This window comes from Hydra vulgaris, chromosome 02, assembly GCF_038396675.1.
Source record: "Hydra vulgaris chromosome 02, alternate assembly HydraT2T_AEP".
Lineage (NCBI taxonomy): Eukaryota > Metazoa > Cnidaria > Hydrozoa > Anthoathecata > Hydridae > Hydra > Hydra vulgaris.
Genome location: NC_088921.1, coordinates 67,554,001 through 67,560,000, shown reverse-complemented (window position 1 = coordinate 67,560,000; position 6,000 = coordinate 67,554,001). Strand labels below are relative to the sequence as shown.

The 6,000-nt window shown below is 27.6% G+C and overlaps 1 protein-coding gene across 3 annotated transcripts in view; it reads left to right on the top strand.

Annotated features, from left to right (window-relative positions):
- The window catches only part of LOC136077124 (voltage-dependent R-type calcium channel subunit alpha-1E-like), a 196,415-nt gene that overhangs the window by 129,387 nt on the left and 61,028 nt on the right, over positions 1-6,000 (top strand). The gene's annotated exons all lie outside the window — the stretch shown is intronic.

The following is a 6,000-nucleotide window of genomic DNA, read 5'->3' as shown; positions in this document are numbered from 1 at the left end:
TAGTTATATTTATTTTAGTAAGAAGAAAATTTTCTTGGCTTGTACTCCTTCTTTATCTAGTAGGTGTAAAACTGTGTTATTATTTCATGAAAAAAAGTAATGAATAATAAATGAGTCATTGATTTTTAGATAGATAAAGTTTATTAGAATAAGATAAAAGTTACATGTTCTTAAGGACATACATGTCAAAAAAGTAGACACTGACAGCAAGCTTCTAAACAAGTATAAAAACAATGTAAATTATAATATACATTATATATACATAAATGTATAAATTTGCTCCTACAAGTTGAGCACTCTTCTCAAGTCGTCAACAAAATGAAAAATATATGCTTGAAATATTCAATCAAAAATATACCGATTCCATCTGAAAACAAATATAAATTAAAACTACTAAACAAAACAGAAATGCTCGTAAAGAAAATGAGATGGATGGCGTTCTTTTTCATAAATAACTACCCAAGAAATGATTCAAATTATACAGACTACAGAGTCAAATCATTATAATGCCCATCACAAATAAATGAAATGCGTTCTTTCGAAAAAGACCTTATAAACTTAATTAAACCAATAAAATTTTGTCAAGTAAACTGCAAGTTTCAAATTAATATGCAGAAAGACTTGAAATCCATACGTACGTTGCATAAAACATTAATAAAGGCAGACAAAACATCTAATTTGTATAAATTATCTAAAGATGAATACAACAAACTGTTAACAAACGCAATTACTTCCACCTACAAAAAATCGATGCCAGAACTAAAAGATCAAATAAATAAGGAAGGAAAAAACCTTTTAATCCACCATGAAGTGTATAAAAATATTGAGATAAAAGGATCATCTGGCTGCTTTTTTACTTTAAAAGACCAAAAAGAAAATTTTATTAACAACCCTTCAGCTTGCCTTTTAAATCCTTCGAAAATTGAGTTAGGAAGAATTAGTAAAGTTATTTTATCAAAAATTATTAATGAATTAAAAAATAAACCACAGTTGAATCAATGGCAAATAAAAAATTAATATATCATTCAAGAAAATCTTTAATTTTTAAAAACAATGAAGCTTGGATAAAGAAAAGAGGCGGATTATTTGATGTCATAATGGGAGCATTTGATGAAGCTGAAGTTTGCGAATTAGTTGGTATTTTTATATTGTTTCAGCTCTCTCAACACTACAATAAAAATTATTTTGGCTTGTATTGTGACGACGAGCTTGCTTTTGAAAACAGAAGCGGCCAACAAATGGAGAAAATCAAAAAACATTTTACGCATATTTTTAAAAGTAACAACCTACTTATCTCCATCCAATGTAATATTAAAATTGTCAATTACCTTGATGTAATATTGAACCTGATTGACAGTTCTTATCAACCATATTGTAAACCTAATAACTAACTTATTTATGTTCATTCTGATTCAAACCATCCAGCTAATATAATAAAAGAAATCCCTTGCAATATTGAGTTAAGATTATTGACTATGGCAGTAAATGAAACTGTTTTCAATAATTCCATTCTTCCATATAAAGAGGCTTTACGTAAATCATGATACAAACAATAATCAAAAAAGACATCGCAAACGTAAAATTATATGGTACAACCCCCCGTTTAGCAAAAATGTTGAAACTAAAATTGGAAATCACTTCTTAGCTTTAATTGACCAACACTTTCCAGTAGGACACAGACTTAATAAAACTTTTATTCGAAACTTTATTAAAGTTAGCTTTAGTTGCATGCCTAATGTCAAGTCTCTAATAAATGCACATAACAACAAAATTTTACAAAGCGATAAAAATGAAACATCAAAAAAATGCAACTGCATAGATAAAAAAATTTGTCCATTAAATAACCAATGCCTTTCTAGCAATATCGTATACCAAGCCACTGTAAGTTTTGAAGATCCTCAATTCAAAAACAAAGTTTATTTCGGTATAAGTGAAACCACTTTTAAATTAAGATATGCCAACCAACTTAAATCTTTAAATGCACCTAAATATGAAAATTACATTGAACTTTCCAAAGAAATGTGGAAGCTAAAATCGAAAAATATATATAACCTGTTGTTACATGGAAAATAATAGCACCATGCAATCCCTACAACCAAGCATCAAAACTTTGTAATCTTTGTCTCTGCGAAAAATTTCATATATTATCATATAAAGGAGAAAACTTACTTAATAAAAGATATGAAATAATATCAAAGTGCCAGCATTCAAAGAAGTTTTTACTATCCTTATTTGACACCGGGGACTTAATACCTTTGAAACGTAAAACTCAGAGTTCCATCAAAAGTTGTTTTTTTTCATTTTCTATAAATAAATGAATAAATATTGCTCTATTATTTAATAATATTGAGCACTGTTAAACGCACAAGAGTATTTGTATTATTATTATACCATAATAATACATTATCTATTTTGTATATATATATATATATATATATATATATATATATATATATATCAAGCCTTTCAGGAAGTGCGTGTGGTTGCACGCCTTGTTTGTTTATGTTTGAGTAAATTTTTTAGGCTAACTGACCATGGCAGTACCCATCTTTTAACTTAAAAAGCGTTTCAATGATACGCAACATGAAGCTAAACTTATTTTTTTTAAGAAAAAAAAAGGTTTTTAAATAAGGAAACAAAATTTTAACAAAATATCAAGTTTAATTAAATAACTAGAAAATTTATTAATTAAAAAAAGTAAATTAAAAAAAAAAAGAATTTTCATAAAATTTTTATACAACTTTTGTATTCTTTTGAATTCTTTTTAAAAAAAACATCTTTTATAATGATTTAACAACAACTGAAAATTTTGATATGCAACTTATTCACGATTTTTATCAGTCCATAAAATAAGAAACAAATTTGCTATGTACGCTTGAGCTATAAAAAATTTTGTTAATTTTTTTTTCTTTCATTTATTCATTTATTACGTTTATTCGTTTTTAAGTCTTTTTACTTTTAAAAAATTTTTTTCTCAATACTTTTATAATAGGAAAATAAGAAAATAAATTTTTATTTATTGTAAAAGATATTATTTGATTAATAATTTTTGTTTATGACGGAATAAGTTAAATAAAAGAATAACAAATTAAAATATATAGTTTCTTTAATAAATTTATTTACCACATTTGATGCATGTATAAAATTGTTTCTTTTTATATTGCCCATTTTCCAATTTTAGTACAAGTTACTAGAGATAATGAACATAACAATTGCTCTGTTTAAAAAAAATTTATTTAAAAACTTAAACAAAAGTTTAAAAGAGGCTTCTATAATTAGGCAAAATTTTGCATCATCGTTTCATTTTTTTACATGAAAAACTTGTTGAAAAAAATAAATTTTTTTACAAATAAATAGCAATTGGTTTTCTCGCTTTCTTGTGCTGTGTTTCTAACACAATTTATAAAGTATTTTCTTTATATACTGACTGAAAAAAGTTGCAAAAAAATTGTATGTCAAAAAATATTTTTATTTTCCTTATATTCTTATCTACTCTTTTCCTCAACTTGTATCAATTTTGGTAGTTGAAAATAACAAACACTTTAAAAATAAGAAAACAAAAACAGTAAATATTTAGGTATATTATTTTTTTGACAAAATTTTCTTTCTTTTTTTTGATAAATTGTTTTACCTAATTTTTATTTAGATTTTCTATTTTGTATAGTCTTCGGTTCTTTTCTTTGCGTATTGCTAATTTATTTTCTAGTTTCTTATAGCTTTATTTTGCTGTGAATTTTTAAACCACTGTATAAAAATGTGGTCAAGTTGCCTAAAATAATTACTTTAAGCATAGACGTACAAGGCATGCAACCGCACGTGCTTCCCGGGAAGGCTTGATATATATATATATGTATATATATTTATATATATATATACAACAATCGTTGCTCACTAAATAAAGATACATCTGAGATCCATCACTGTTACCACATGTCACATGGTTTACAGAATTTGGTTCACAAGCAATTCTGATACATCAATCAACCATTATCAACTGCATTGTGTGGACAGAAGAGGCAATATTACCATCTACATCAAGGATAATATTGTAGCTGAAAAAACAAATGTTGCCCAACTTAACTTATCTGAAATCGAACAAATATGGTGTGTGATCAAAATCAGGAAAAATGTCATTCTCATTGGTTGTAATTATTGTCCTCATGACTTCAATGATGACTTCTTTGTTTGTCTTTTAGCTACCATATTAGCAGTAAATATTATTTTTCAAAAACTAGGCTGCTTGTCAATGCTTCTTTATGGAGATTTCAATCTTAAAGAAAACGTCTTACAAATCCATTAAAGAAGGATGTACAGTAGCAACAATTGCCTACTTAGCCCACAAGCACCCAACTGATCTAAAATTCTAAGAATGTCTCAATGAATCCAATCTTATCCAGCTGGTTACATTTCCAATATATTGCCAGTATAAGGATGTCCCTTTTAGTAGCACACTAGATTTGCTCCATAGACTATCACCAGAGCAGATCATCTAGGTAATACACCAGGAGGTTAAGTACATTGCATGACAGTGGTGTACCCTCCAGTTTTTTCCCATTCGCCCTGCGGATGACTGAAACAGTTTTTCAAAATTTCTCATTTGAGTTGTTGGCAATGATAGTCAGTAGTCCGGAGTGAAGTTTTTTTGTTTTTTTTCTCAGGTGAATGTAATGATTTTTTTAAAAATTTAGTTTATGCAAAGCTGTGTACTTTGTTTTTAAGGAGCAAATTATTATACATTTTTAAGGAAAAAAGCTATAAAAAAAAAAGAAAAGAATAAACTTACGACTGCTAAAGTAACAACACTCTAGTCACTAACTGCATTATAAAATTAATAAAACTATAATAGTGTTATTACTGTTATAAAGCACTTATAACTTTTTAAGTTCATTCTTTGTTCAAACAACATTAGTAATTCCAAACTTTAATAAAGGTAGATAAGCATCTAGAAAATAAAAAGTGGATATTCAAATATTTTAGGAACTTTTACAAATACTTTAACAACTTTATAAAAACATACTTAATAAAAATTTTGGCATTATGAAAAACGTAACTAATATTCCATAAAAACGCGTGTTAATTTTAAAATCAACCAATAAAAAGTTTTTATTAGTTGATTTTAAAATTAACGCACATTTTTATGGACCATTAGTAACGTTTTTCATAATGCTAAGCTTCTTATACAGTACATTTTTATTAAGTTGTTTAAGTTCCTTAATAAGTTTTAAATATTATTTAAATATCCACTCTATTTTTCAAGATGCATTCTTATTTCAATTAAAATATTGTTTTATTAACAAACACACTCTTATAAGTAACAAACTGTCTGATCATCCTGCCGGGCTACTGACAGACTTTTTTTTTAATTTCAGTCGCCCTTGGAGAAAATGAGTCGTCCGTGCCACAGGGCAACCATGAGAGTACACCACTGCATGATACACGAACTCTTTGTTTTGACCAGGCACAACACAACAACTACTCTGATGAAAAATTTAATCATCTGGAGCAAAGCTGATTACAATTTCTTATCAACCTGCATGTTGTCTATAGATTGGATAACAACTTTTAATGGATACTCTGTGCATGAAAATTACTAGATTCTAGTTAAAAGCAACAACAAACAGTAATTAAATTCATTCCAACAACAACTTCATCATTCAAAAGAGAGAAGCTCTGGGGTAAATATATTGCAGCTGGTCGGGAAACACATGAGGCATTTTGAGCAAAACATAAACTTGCTTGCAAAGTTGTAAAGAAGACCATAAATGAGGCGGTAACTGACCACAAGAAGAAGCTCGTCAAAGATTCAAAATCTTACCCAAAAAATGTGCATGCTTATGTCAGAAGTAAACAAGAAGTCAAAGACTCTCTTCGCTCAATCGAAGCAGACAATGGCACTATTACAACAGATATAAACATTATATCTGTTGTAATAGTTTTGCTCTACCCTCAATAACTATTATAATTCTGTCTTTAAAACTAAATGTGAAGGCAGTATGCCAA